The sequence below is a fragment of the Balaenoptera borealis genome, assembly GCF_965194805.1.
Source record: "Balaenoptera borealis genome assembly, chromosome: 11".
Lineage (NCBI taxonomy): Eukaryota > Metazoa > Chordata > Mammalia > Artiodactyla > Balaenopteridae > Balaenoptera > Balaenoptera borealis.
In genome coordinates, this window is record NC_138868.1 from 54242480 (window position 1) to 54256108 (window position 13629).

The 13629-nt window shown below is 49.7% G+C and overlaps 1 long non-coding RNA gene across 2 annotated transcripts; it reads right to left on the reverse strand.

The window, feature by feature from the left end:
- Positions 1–367: 367 nt before the first annotated feature.
- On the reverse strand, positions 368–13530 carry LOC309606321. 2 transcript variants are annotated; one of them, XR_014231754.1, is made up of 3 exons: positions 10287–13530; positions 7377–7469; positions 368–3863 (listed from the first exon to the last, which is right to left on the reverse strand). It is a non-coding gene; the product is annotated as an uncharacterized lncRNA (long non-coding RNA). The 2 variants fall into 2 exon arrangements; XR_014231755.1 differs by having other exon boundaries at positions 368–3724; positions 10287–11363.
- Between the last annotated feature and the right edge of the window lie 99 nt (positions 13531–13629).

Below are 13629 nucleotides of genomic sequence, written 5' to 3' on the forward strand. Positions count from 1 at the left end.
CTAAATTATCCACCTATTGACACATTTGGTTTGTCCCCACTACTAGAATGGAAGCTCCATGAGAATAGGGACGATGACTTTTTAAAAAAAAAATTATTTATTTTTGGCTGCGGGCAGGCTTTCTCTAGTTGCGATGAGCGGGGGCTACTCTTCGTTGCGGTGCGCGGGCTTCTCATTGCGGTGGCTTCTCTTGTTGCGGAGCATGGGCTCTAGGTGCGCAGGCTTCAGTTGTTGTGGCATGTGGGCTCAGTAGTTGTAGGTCACGGGCTCTAGAGCGCAGGCTCAGTAATTGTGGCACATGGGCTTAGTTGCCCCGCGGCATGTGGGATCTTCCTGGACCAGGGATCGAACCCATGTCCCCTGAATTGGCAGGCAGATTCTTAACCACTGAGCCACCAGGGAAGTCCCCATGTCTTGTTCATCACTGTATGTCCTGCACTCAAATTCAGTGTCATACACACATAAGGCACTCAAAACGTATTTTATTAAGTGAAAGAGCTGTGTTAGAAGGGCACCAGGGCTACGGGAATCCAGAAGGGTGCCATGGGTGGGTGCCATGACTGCCATGGGGAGATCAAGGAAGACTCCCAGGAGGAAGTGACATGTGGGCTGCCTTGAAGGGTAAGTAGGCATTTCTTGATCAGAATAATGATTTTAATAATACCAGCTGGTCCTTCCTTTGTATTTTGCTTCTACTATGTGCCGAACACCATGTCGGTCACTTGATATATATAAATTTCATCCCAGCCTCCTAACAGCTTGGCTAGGTAGGGATTATTCCCACTTTACAGGTGAGATAACCAAGGCTGAGAGAGGTTAAGTGACCTGCCTGAGGCTCCACAGCCAGTGGGGCTGAGCTGGGAAATGCTCCTAGCCAGCTGGAGAGTTGTTCTAACTCCATGACACACAGAAAGGGCAGGAGAGGAACTGGCCAGATTTTAATAGGAAAGGTGCATAACCTCACAGTCTATATACGTTGTCCCACTTAATCCCCACAATAGCCCAGTTAGGTGGGAAGTCTTCCTACTCACACAGGTATAGTTCAGAGATGGGGAGACTGGACTAGAAGTTGGGACTCCCGGACCCAAAGCTCAGCCTGCAACAGCTTCCCCACCAGGTGGGCATGGGCAGTGAAGGAAGGCAGGGCTGAGTGTGGGGCTGCCCAGATGACACAAAGGGGGCCCTGAGGCCACCTGCCTCCATCCGGGCACAGGCGGGAGGGTGGTGGGAGGTCTGTGCTCCCACCTCACAGTGAGGGGTGGGGTTGCTGGTGTGAAGGGCAGGTGGTGGAGGTGGATAGGTCAAGGTTGGGCTGGGGCTGGACCAGCCATGTCAGTGCCCTTGATGGCCCATCACAGCTGTGTGTGGAGCTTTCTTGCCACCTGGAGGCCATTGAAGGGACCTCCTTGTTATTTCCACCACTGCTTGCTAAAAGTCTCAGGGCGATGATGACCTGCTGCACTGTGTGGGTCCTGGATGTGAGTGCCAGTGTGGGGAGATGGGGATTAACTTTTACTGAGCACCGACTATGTGCCCTGCACTGCCGGGTACCCCTGAGGGAAGCTCTTAATTATTAGAGCTCCCCTCAGGGGTAGCTATTACCATCCCAAGTTATAGATGAGAAAACTGGGGTTTAGAGAATAACGTGACCAGCCCAAGGCCACCTAGCAGGTCAGTGACAGAGCCTGGCACGTATGGGAGCGCAGGTCAGCTGGCTGTGGAGGAGAGAGGTGGTCGATACGCGTGAGCTCCGTGCTCCACGGTTTATAGGAGGCGGTCAGTAACCAATGGGACTCTATATAATCTTTACTCCAGTCCCCGCAGCTAAAACCTCCTTGAGAGTAGCCCTTGTCTGCCCACGCCCTGGCCACATCCCCAAACCCAGCACAATGCCTGGCACATAGGAGGTGCCTAATAAATGCTCATTCAAAGGAAGTGGTCCAGTGGGTGCTTTGGTGCTTCGCAGCAGAGGCATTGGAGCCTGGCAGACCAGACTGGAATCCCTGTTCTGACACTCCTAGCTGTGTGGCCTTGGGCCAGATACTTAACCTCCCTGAGCTTCAGTTTCCTCACTAGTAAGATGGGAATGATAATAGTAAGTACCTCATAGAGCTGTGGTGAGAATGAAATGAGGTAACCCATGGTACCTGGCAAATAATATGTGGCCGAGAAATATTAACTATTAATAAGAGAAGGTAAATAAATCAAGATCATACTGCAGAGCTGGGATTTGAACCCAGATCTCCACAACTTTAAAGCCTGATTCTTTCCATCATGCCATACAACCTGGGGGTCAGGCAGAGCTGAAGTGGTCAGGGAAGACTTCCTGGAAGAAGAGGTGCTAGAGGTTGGTAGGAAAGAGGGGAAGAGGCATTCTGGAAGAGAGGCCCAGCGTGAACAGAGGTGCGGCCGCTGGAAGGGCCACGGGAGCTTGGGACACAGCGAGGGGCCCGGGGGAGGGTGGGGGTGAGATAGAGGGAGGCCTGGCTGCCAGGTGCTGGGCTGAACTGCTCTGAGAGAGGCTGGGAGGAGGCGGCTGACGGGGAGGCCCCGAGGTCAGTGAACGTTTCTGCAGGAGCAGAGCAGTTGGTTTTGCCACTCCCACCGCTCCAATTTCCCTCCTTTTCCCACAGCCCCGGCTTGACTTATCCCCTCCCCTGGACTTTCCTCCCTCTCCTTTTGCTCATGTGGCCTCTTCTGCTGGTATCATGTCTCCCCCCACCTCTGCCAGTGGAGCCCTCCTCATCCTTCAAAGCCTATCTCAAAGGTTACCGACTCTCCAGAGACCCTTCCTGGGCCCCTGTCAGAGGCGCAGCTGCCTCTGTGCTCCCAGAGCTCTGGGGAAGCATCTCTGGGCAGCACACACCGCATTTCCCCTCCAGGTGCTCTTGGGGGGACTTGGTCCTTCCATACCTCTTGCTGTCACCTTTCTTCCTCTCTCTCTGTGACATGGACATGTCTGCTCAGCTCCCCTACACGCCTACCACGAGTGTTTCATTTGTGGGGGGAGCACGGAGTCCACATGTCCGGGCACGAGCTGATCCACCTGGCTGTTCCAGCAAGAATTAGAAAGTGTTCTGACACTTCAAATACACCTACTGAGAAGCGGTCAGCTCTCAGACTTCCTTTTTTTTTCATGTCATTCTTCTGTCTTGGTGTAAACCAGAGATGACAAACTCAAGAGGGGAGGCGAGAGGAGGCCCAACGGGAGGGGAGAGCTAAGCTATGTTATATAACTTGTCAAGACAGGAGTTTGATGCTGCAGTCAACAAATTACATTGTCAGTTTGTCAGCTGAATTCACAGTGCTGCTAGATCTCAGGTGAAATTTAGGGCACTGATCTCAGGGAGGGAATTAGAGGCCATATGGCAGGATTTGGATGATTTAGAGCACCCCTAGCTCCAGTAAACCCCCGTGCAGCACAAGCTGCCTTGCCTGAAAACCTTGAAGTGACCTTGTCTTGGAAGTTACCCTGCAAAGTGTTTTAGTTGCTTATTGCAGAGAAACAAGCCACTCCACACTTAGTGGCTTAAAATGACAATTCATTCTTTTTCACAGTTCTGCGGGTTGGCTGGGCAGTCCTTCTACTCGTCTTGTCTGGGTTCGCTCGGGTGACTGCATCCACTGGATGCTGGGCTCAGCTGGGATGGCTGGGCGCTGAGCCACTCTCTTATGTGGGCCTGCATCCCCGGCTTCTTCCTGGCACAGTGGTGGCCTCAGGATTCTGAGAGGATAAAGGCAGGAGCTAAGCCTCTGAGGCCTGGGCTCTGCAGCTTATATCATGTCGCTTCCATCACATCCTGTTGGTCAAAGCAAGTCACGAGGCCAGCCCAGATTCAAGGGGTGAAAAAGAGACTTCACGTCTGGATGGAAAGAGCAGTAATATATCATGGGCACGATTTCAATCTACCCCACAGGGGGAGGCCAAGCCTCTTCACGCAGCAATCCCATTGTCTCCAGTCCCAAACTGGAATTAGACACTTTCCTGTCTCAGAAGACTAGTTCCAGAGTCAGATGGGGGAGGAAGAAGCAGCCACATCAAAAGAATTGCAAGGTTTTGTTCATTTATATCACCAAAAAGTCTGGAAAATACATGTGGGACTGTTTTCTGTGGGTGCTAGTACATGGAGGGAGGAGCACAATTTTCACTGGGCTGGATTTATTAATATGGGTTCATTTACCTAAGATTCTAGAGTCAGTGTGCCAGTTTGAGCAGCTAGGAGTGGTTTGCATTGTTTGCTTAGCTGGTTGACTGAAACCTGGATTCAGCTGAGGCCTGTGCTTAATTGATATTGAAATGCCAGAATTCCTTGCTTTAACATAGAGGAAGGAATCCAGTGCTAAGGCAGGGAGCAATGTTGATGTGGATTTACCCTGTGTGACCCACTCACATACTCCCAAGCCAAGTTCCACACTCCCGACTTCCTCTTATGGAGCCTGGGGGAAATTCCCTTCACGAAGGCATGGAGAAACATGTGAGTGAGGGGAGCATCTCTGAAAGATTATGTAGTACTTGTTCTCTGCAGGCTAGGGATACTAGCGAAAGGCACTGCCACAGAAATAGGCTCCATGATCTTAGTGGAAATGATGGGATCCCAGGGGAGCAGAGCACAGACAGCAGCACTTGGCCATCTGGGACGTCAGATGCCAAGTGGTACTCAGAATGGTCTAACCCACAGATGTCTTTAGCAAAGACTAATTGTTTAAGGGCCAAATAGGACCAAAGGGACCAAATAGATAGGCAGCCTCTAAGTCCTCCTTAATGTATAACAGAAACAATAAAGCAAAACAACAAACAAAACCCTCCAGGCCTGGTAGCAGAAGCCTGATTTGACCCACTATGAAAGAGAACTTTGGTCCCTCACCCAAAGCCCCTTGAATGGAAGAGAGGTCAGTACCCTTCAGAGCGGCCCCTTCAATAGCACCCCAGATACATACTGTAAATCTTCCTTTTAGCAGCCTACCTTCCACAAAGGGCCCTAGGCCATTTGCCAGAGAACTGTGCCCTGTGAAAGGAAAATACACAGGCTTTTCAGGGATTAGCAGACCTTGAGTTTATCTAATGCTAATTCCTGAGGACATAGAAAGCCACTGTGTAGAGGCTCAGGTGGGTCAGGTGACAATTGGAGTTTTGACTCAAGTCCAGGCATGGTGCCTGGACTCATCCTACAATTGTATTTTCTGTTTCAGGGTGTATAATTGAAATTTACAGCACACATGAGCCTCTAGACCTGCGGAATAAGGGCCATTATGGTAGAAAGGGCCAAGTGGAAGCTTCTGGAGCTTTTTCTTCTTACCAATCAATAAACTGGTACAGATCTGGGAGAATCACAGAAATTTGTGCCCTCATCAAAACTTGAGAGATGTAGGTTGGTTTCTATTACATCCCACTTAATTTACTTCTTTGGTCTGTGAAGAAGGCACAGGTCTTGGAGAATGACAGCGAATTATCATAAGCTTACTCAGATGATTCCAGCAGCTGCTATTCTAGGTATGGTCTTTTTATGGGAGCAAATATACATATATTTTGTTACTTAATATGAAACTATTTATCTGAAAAAGAATTTTTGTTTGTTTGTTTGTTTTTTTATACTGCAGGTTCTTATTAGGCATCAATTTTATACACATCAGTGTATACATGTCAATCCCAATCGCCCAATTCAGCACACCACCATCCCCACCCCACCGCAGTTTTCCCCCCTTGGTGGCCATATGTCCATTCTCTACATCTGTGTCTCAACTTCTGCCCTGCAAACCGGCTCATCTGTACCATTTTTCTAGGTTCCACATACATGCATTAATATACGATATTTGTTTTTCTCTTTCTGACTTACTTCACTCTGTATGACAGTCTCTAGATCCATCCACTTCTCAACAAATGACTCAATTTCGTTCCTTTTTATGGCTGAGTAATATTCCATTGTATATATGTACCACAACTTCTTTATCCATTCGTCTGTTGATGGGCATTTAGGTTGCTTCCATGACCTGGCTATTGTAAATAGTGCTGCAATGAACATTTGGGTGCATGTGTCTTTTTGAATTACAGTTTTCTCTGGGTATATGCCCAGTAGTGGGATTGCTGGGTCATATGGTAATTCTCAATGGAACAAGATAGAAAGCCCAGAGATTAACCCATGCACCTATGGTCAACTAATCTATGACAAAGGAGGCAAAGATATACAATGGAGAAAAGACAGTCTCTTCAATAAGTGGTGCTGGGAAAACTGGACAGCTACATGTAAAAGAATGAAATTAGAATACTCCCTAACACCATACACAAAAATAAACTCAAAATGGATTAGAGATGTAAATATAAGACTGGACACTATAAAACTCTTAGAGGAAAACATAGGAAGAACACTCTTTGACATAAATCACAGCAAGATCTTTTTTGATCCACCTCCTAGAGTAATGGAAATAAAAACAAAAATAAACAAATGGGACCTAATAAAACTTCAAAGCTTTTGCACAGCAAAGGAAACCATAAACAAGACGAAAAGACAACCCTCAGAATGGGAGAAAATATTTGCAAACGAATCAACGGACAAAGGATTAATCTCCAAAATATATAAACAGCTCATTCAGCTCAATATTAAAGAAACAAACACCCCAATCCAAAAATGGGCAGAAGACCTAAATAGACATTTCTCCAAAGAAGACATACAGACGGCCACGAAGCACATGAAAAGATGCTCAACATCACTAATTATTAGAGAAATGCAAATCAAAACTACAATGAGGTGTCACCTCACTCCTGTTAGAATGGGCATCATCAGAAAATCTACAAACAACAAATGCTGGAGAGAGTGTGGAGAAAAGGGAACCCTCTTGCACTGTTGGTGGGAATGTAAACTGATACAGCCACTATGGAGAACAATATGGAGGTTCCTTAAAAAACTAAAAAAAGAATTTTTTTTTAAACTTCCTCTGGGGAAAATACCAGAAGCAGCTTTCTTTTTCTTGGCAGGGACAGCAATACAGCTTTCTCATCTTGTCTTGAAACTCCCCAAGTCTCTGATTCTCTGTTACAATGTAACCTGTGGGGATTTTGATCATCCTCCCATAACACACAACATCATACTTGTCTACTACACTGATTACATCATGTTCCTAGGATACAGAGAGTGGAAAGTAGCAGGTACTTTAGATGCATTGATAAGATACAAATGTGCTGAGAATGGGAGATGAATCCCATAAGAACATAGGGCCCTGCGCCCTGAGTGAAGTTTCTGGGTGTTCAGTGGTCTGGATCGTGCCAGGAAAGATATATTAGTCAGGGTTCTCCAGAGAAACAGAATCAATAGAAGATACAGCTATAGATACATGTATATAGAGATAGACACAAAGAGATGTATTATAAGGAATTGACTCACAGGATTATGGAGGCTGAGAAGTCCCGTGATCTTCTGTTTGTAAGCTGGAGACCCAGGAGAGCCAGTGGTATAATTCAGTCCAAGTTTGAAGGCCTGAAAAGCAGGAGAGCAGACGGTGTTTAGTTCCAGTCTGAAGGCAGGGGAAGACCAGTGTCCTGGCTTGAAGACAGCCAGGCAGAGAGCAAATTCTCCCTTACTCAGTCTTTTGTTCTATTTCAACAAATTAGATGAGGCCCACCCCCACTGGGTAGGGCAATCTGCTTTACTCAGTCTACAGATCCAATGTTAATCTCATTCCTTACAAACACACCTGGAATAATGTTTGACCAAATATCTTGGCATCCAATGGCCCAGTCAAGTTGACACATAAAATTGTCACATCCTGAAAAGTGAAAGGAATTTGCTGTTTTCTGCCCCTAGTAGTAGTAAGAAAGAAGCACACTTGTTGGGCTTCTGTGTATTTTGATGGCAATGTATGTCACATTTTGGTGTTCCGCTCTGATTTATGGAGTAACTAGTAAGGCTGCCAGCTTTGAGTGGAGCCCAGAGCAAGAGAAGGCTTCCAGGTGTCCAGGCTGAAGGGCAGGCAGCGCTTGCTCATAGCCCTGATGACCCAGCAGATCCAAAGGTGATTCAGGTATCTGCAGCAGATGGGGATGATGTCTGAGCCTGTGGCAAACCCCGAGAAAAGAACCGCAATGGAGTACCTAGGAGTTAGGAGCAAAGCCAGGCACCCCTTGGCAAGCAATTTTCCTCCTTTTGAAGAAGAGCTCTTGGCTGGCTGCTGGGCCTGCTGAGAATGGTCCTTGTGTGGGAGGCACCAGCAGCTATGAAAAATTAATGCCTGTCACACACAATCTTCTCTTTTCTCAGGAATACTTGGGGTATATGTGCCCAGTGATTGCTTCCTGGAATATTAGTGAATCATGCGTCAGGTATAATACATGATTTCTCCCCTTTTAAAGTCCCCCATTTACTGGAATTGGGTTTCTGTTCCCTCCACTCCAGAGACTCTGCAAATGCCAAGTTCACCAGTGATCTCCTCATTGTTAAGTGCAATGGATACTTTAAAAAATTATTTTGGAAATACAGAAAATTTCAAATGTGCATGAAAGTTGAGAGAATAGTGTAATGAACTTCCACGTACCCATCACAAAACTTCAATATGTATTGACATTTTACCCATTTTGTTCAATGGACATTTTTAATAATCCATCTCATAGGGAAGCACTCATGTCTCTGATCCTGTTGACCCGTTCCTCCTTGATGCTTTCTCCAAGGTGGCAATCTTTTCCAGTTCTCTTCTGACCTCTCTGCTGTGCTGTGGCAGGCTCCACTCAGGGCCTCCTTCCTCTCCTGTCCCTTAAATGTTGGTGTTTACCAAAGCTCTGTCTTGGATCCTTCTCTCACTTTCCACACTCTCCTTGGGTAAATGCACCCTTTCTTATGGCCTCACATAACTTCCCAGGGCTAGTGAGGCCCACATTTTAATGAGGTCCCCATCTCTACCTTCATCCTAGACCCTGTCCCAGGTTGAGGCCACTATATCCAGAAGTCTCCTAGATACAAAGCATCTCCCACTCAACATGTACCAAACTGAGTTCATCCTCCTGCCCAAACCTTCCGTTTCCTGTTTTCCTATTCATCCACCCAACACATAGTTATTACATATCTACTGGGTGTGTAGGCAAGAATGGAAGATTCTGTAATAGGCAAAGAAATCACTGCTATAATAAAAATGATGGACAAGAACAAGTGTTGACAAGAATGTGGAGAAACTAGAACGTTCATATGTTGCTGGTGAGAATATAAGATGGTGCAGCCCTTGCCCCCCAAGAATCAGATCTAAGCTCACAGAGGATGTTAAACTGGATGGGCTGAGATGGAGAGGGGGTAAAAGTGTAGGTGCTTTGATGGATGAGGGGGTAGAGTGGCCTGACTTGGGAATGGGGGTGTGTAGAAAGGGCAGGGAGCTGGGGGTCTGGATTATGGGGCCTCTGAGGGATGGGCTCAGATGTGGATGGCTACAGGAGTATCTGGGGAATGGCATTAACACCACTCAACCTGGGCAGGCTTTGGGAGCTCCGCAGCCAAACGTGGTGCGGGGCGGGGGGGGGGGGGGGGGGGGGCAGCCATAGTGACAACCTATGTGTCTTCTCAGGATGGCCTAAGCCTCCTGGACCTAGGGACAGGGTGAGGCTCCAGGAAAATGACTAATATTAGAGTTCCTGCCCACCTTGGCAGTGAGAGGAGGGGCTCCAACTTGATTTAATTTGATTTATCAGAATAAAGAAATGCCTCATTTCTTACACCCTGAGTGCCATCATGTAATTCACATACAGAATTACAAACTGTGATATGTGTGATGTAAGAGGGGGTGGCCACAGAGATAGAGAAAAGAAGGCAGATTCACCATTTATTTAGCTGGTAAAGGGCGCAGGTCTTAGTGACGGATTGGAAGTGGAGGGCTGGAAATTGTTGCAAAAAATTATTTCCAGGTTTCGGACTGAGAATGGCGTGCATTCCCCATCCCCTTCCTCTAGATGATCCATCCTCGCCGCGACAAAGACAAAGACTACGGAAGGTGCCGCTGCAGTACGACTTGGTCCCATGGTCTATCCTGAAACCGCACGCACCGCTTTCTCTCTACACAAAAATGCCAAAAAGTGCCCAGGCAGTGCGGGGATCACAGCGCTAGAGGAGTAAAATCGCAGTCTTTCCCTGGATCCGCCACCAGGGGCTCCAGCGAGGCCTCAGCCCAGCTCCAAGAGGGCCCCCCAGACCCGCCTTCGGGTGGCGCGCGCCCGCGGGTCCCCAGGCTTCTCTAGCCAGCCCGCTCCCGGGCCCTGGCCCGACCCCGCGCCGAGAAGCTCCGGCAACTGGGCCCGGAGCCCAGACGGGGAAACTGACCTGGCCGCACGGGCAAGACGGTGTGCGCGTGCGCGGACGGCCGCGGCTGGAGACTGGGCCTCAGCGCCGCCCGCCCGGGGGCCATGTCGGATCCCCAGCTGTCAGATTCAGAGCCGGGAGCCTGGTTAAGGGCTTTTGGGTGGAGCCTGGGCATCTTCGGGATCCGAGTTTCGGATGCCTGCGCGCTTCCGAGGCCGCTCCGCTGGGAAGGGGCGCCGCCCCCCCCTCCTTCCCTCAGGCAGCCGCGTCTGGGCGGGTGGGGTTACTGGCCGCGGCCCCCCGGAGTCCTTTATCTGGATTCGCCAGGCCGCCGAGGGGAGGGATTGAGAGGGGTGGAGACGATGCGTGCTGGGGAGGGGCTGGGAAATGGCTGCAGCTGGGAAGAACCTGGCCAAGGATGAAGTCTGCATCTGAGAAGGGTCAAGAGCACCTAGTTCATTTCCCGCCTTTCGCCGCCCCAGCCCAGGGCGGGGGCCTGAGCCGACCACCTCCGTCACTGGGCCTTCTTCCAATGCAGTAGAGAGCTGGGCGTGATGCAGGTGAGGCGGTGGCCTGCAGCTCAATCCTGAGCTGGAGGTTTTCTGCCTCAGGATCACCTCTTATCATCAGAGCCACTTTATCATCTGGAGGAAACTGAGGTGGCTGGCGCTGGGCTGGAGGTGGATCTGCTTCCACCACCGCCGCCTCTCGGTCATCTGCACCCTCTCCCTCAGCTTTGGACGCTGGGCATCGCTCTCCTTATTGAATCGCTCCTGGCACCGCAGGCCCTGGCCTCTCCTTACAGCTTTGGGCGAGCCCTTCCTCCGCTTCCTTTGTGCCCTTCTCTTCCTACCTTTAAAAAGTCACCAGAGCCTTGGGCTGGGCCCACTTCTCTTTCCATTCTGACACTGTCCCTGAGGGAGCTCAGCCTCCCCATGTGGGGCTGACCCCCGCCCCTTGTTTCCAGGCAGCTCTCTCTTCAGAGGGGATGCCCTGGTAGCCAATGGCTTTCTGGACATTTGCCCCTGGATGTTGCCCATCTCAGAGAGAGCACCATCTGCCTGGCCCGTGGGAATGTGTGTGCCATGGGACCAGGTGTGTGGGTCAGAGGGAGAACTGAAAGGAGGGGTGCGGTGTCCATACACTATACTTCTTTAGCCTCAGCGTGGTCTTTTCTTATCTGCAGGGCCCCATTAGAGTTCATATGGCAGCAAACTCTTGTGTTGGGTGGGCCAGGAAGAATCCTCATAGTGTGTGTGTGTGTGTGTGTGTCTGTGTGTCTGTGTGTGTGTTTATAGAGGTGGCTTGTGGGGCAGAAAACACTGGTGCTATTGGGAGTGGGGTGAGGAAGCAGAACTGGGGCCTGTTGCTCAGAAAACTGCACCATTTGGAAGCCATCAGTACTTCCTGTGATTTCTCTGTTAGAACCAAGCTGAGCTTCTTTAAAAAGAGACGTTTAAAAAAGAGACCTTTAAAAGGGGTTAGTGTTCATAATGGGTCTCAAAGGTCTTAAAGGGGTAGGAGTGTTCCTTGGGAGCCAGCTTTGGTGGGGTCAACAGGTGGAGCTCTCCCCACACGCCCAGGCCCCTGAGGGCTCTGGGTTTTAAAGGGGAGGCTACTGTGACCCACACCAGTGGGCTCCTAGCAGGCCCATCTCTGAGCAAGGCTGAGCCTTAGCCCCCAGCCTTCTTCCCAGTAACACGCTCACAGCCTACAGGACTGACCCCCTGACCCCCTCCCTCAGGTCCTGGGGTTCAGAAAACTGGTCACCCCTCCCTGGTCTCTGTTGTCTGCCCCAGAGGCCTGCTACACCCTTTGGTCAGGCCCTCATGAAAATCAGGTTTCTTTCATTCAAGGACATCCAGAGGGGGCTTACCCTGGCCCTCCCAGCCACATCCATGATACCCCTTCCTACCCCCGCTGCCTGGGCTGTCTGTACTTCATAGCCACTTTCTCTGAGAAGCCTTCCTGGATGCCCCTACTAGATTTTCTTTCTTCACTGTCCTCTCAAAGCCAGGCCTTTAGTTGTCCTAGGGCCTCATCCCACGCCACCTTTTAATGTCATAAGACTGGGACTTCTGTACCACAGTGACCTCATGCCCAGCACTGAGCGAGGCACAAAGTGAGTGCTAAGGGCAAGTCAACTGCAGGCATGAATGAGTGGGGGACTTCAGGCATTGTTTTAAAAGCCCTGGCTGAGCTGTCCTGGATACTGACTGAGGACCAGCAAATGTTAGGTTCTACCCTCATGAGTGTCCTGGGACTCTTCTGATCAGAGACCTGGTTTACTCAAGAAGCATGACCTCTGGATGATCTTTAGGACTGAGCCCTTGGCAAACAACTGTCATCCAGGATTATCCTGGGCCAGCTGGGTCCCTGCTCCTGTTTCCTCTGCAGGTTTCAACTCTGAACAGTCCAGGGCTCAGCTTGCTGCAGTTTGGTACCTGTTTGGTACCTAGGCTTTCATGGAAACTGACCTGTGAAATAATAGAGCTCTTAAAACCCTTGAAATTTCCTGGGTTCTAGCAGTGTCTTTTGTTTTAATGAGGGGACTCTTGGTGGTTTCTGGATCACTTCAGGATGGGGGCTGGTCACCAGAAAGACCAAGTCACGATTAGAAGCTTGGAATTTTCAGCCCCACCTTCCATCCTCTGGGAAGGGGAGAGGGGCTGGAGATTGAGTTAATGGTTGATTATGCCAGCATGATGAAACCTTCATAAAAATCCCCAAAGTTTGAGGTTCGGAGAGCTTCTGGGTTGCTGGAGGCACTGGCAGGGTGGTGTGCTTGGCAAGGGCAGGGAAGCTCCGTGCCCCTTCCCCTATTCCTTACCCTATGCATCTCTTCCATCTGGATGTATTCTTTATCCTTTGAGGATAAATAAGTAAACATAAGTATGTGTTTCCCAGAGTTCTGTGAGCCATTCTAGCAAATTACTGAACCCAAGTAGGGGGTTGTGGGAATGCTGGTTTATAGCAAGTCAGTCAGAAGTACAAGCGATAGCCTGGGACTTGCAATTGGCATCTGAAGTTGGGGGGGGCGGGGAGACAGTCCTGTGGGACTGAGCCCTTCACCTGTGGGAGCTGACGCTGTCTCTAGGTAGATAGCGTCAGAATTTGTTTCAATGTAGGGCCCCCCAGTTGGTGTTAGATAATTGCTTGATGTGCGGGACCTCCTCCACCCCCGCCCCGCCACCACCACCTCTGGTGTCAGAAGTGAAGTGTGGTCACAGTGTGAGAGTAAAAGGGAAGCACACGGTGTCCCGCCCACACCCTCACGATGGGGTCCTGTCGTCAGTCTCCAAGCAACTGCCACCCACTCCCATTTCATGCTGACAGCTCACAGGAGCTGGGAATTTCTCATATG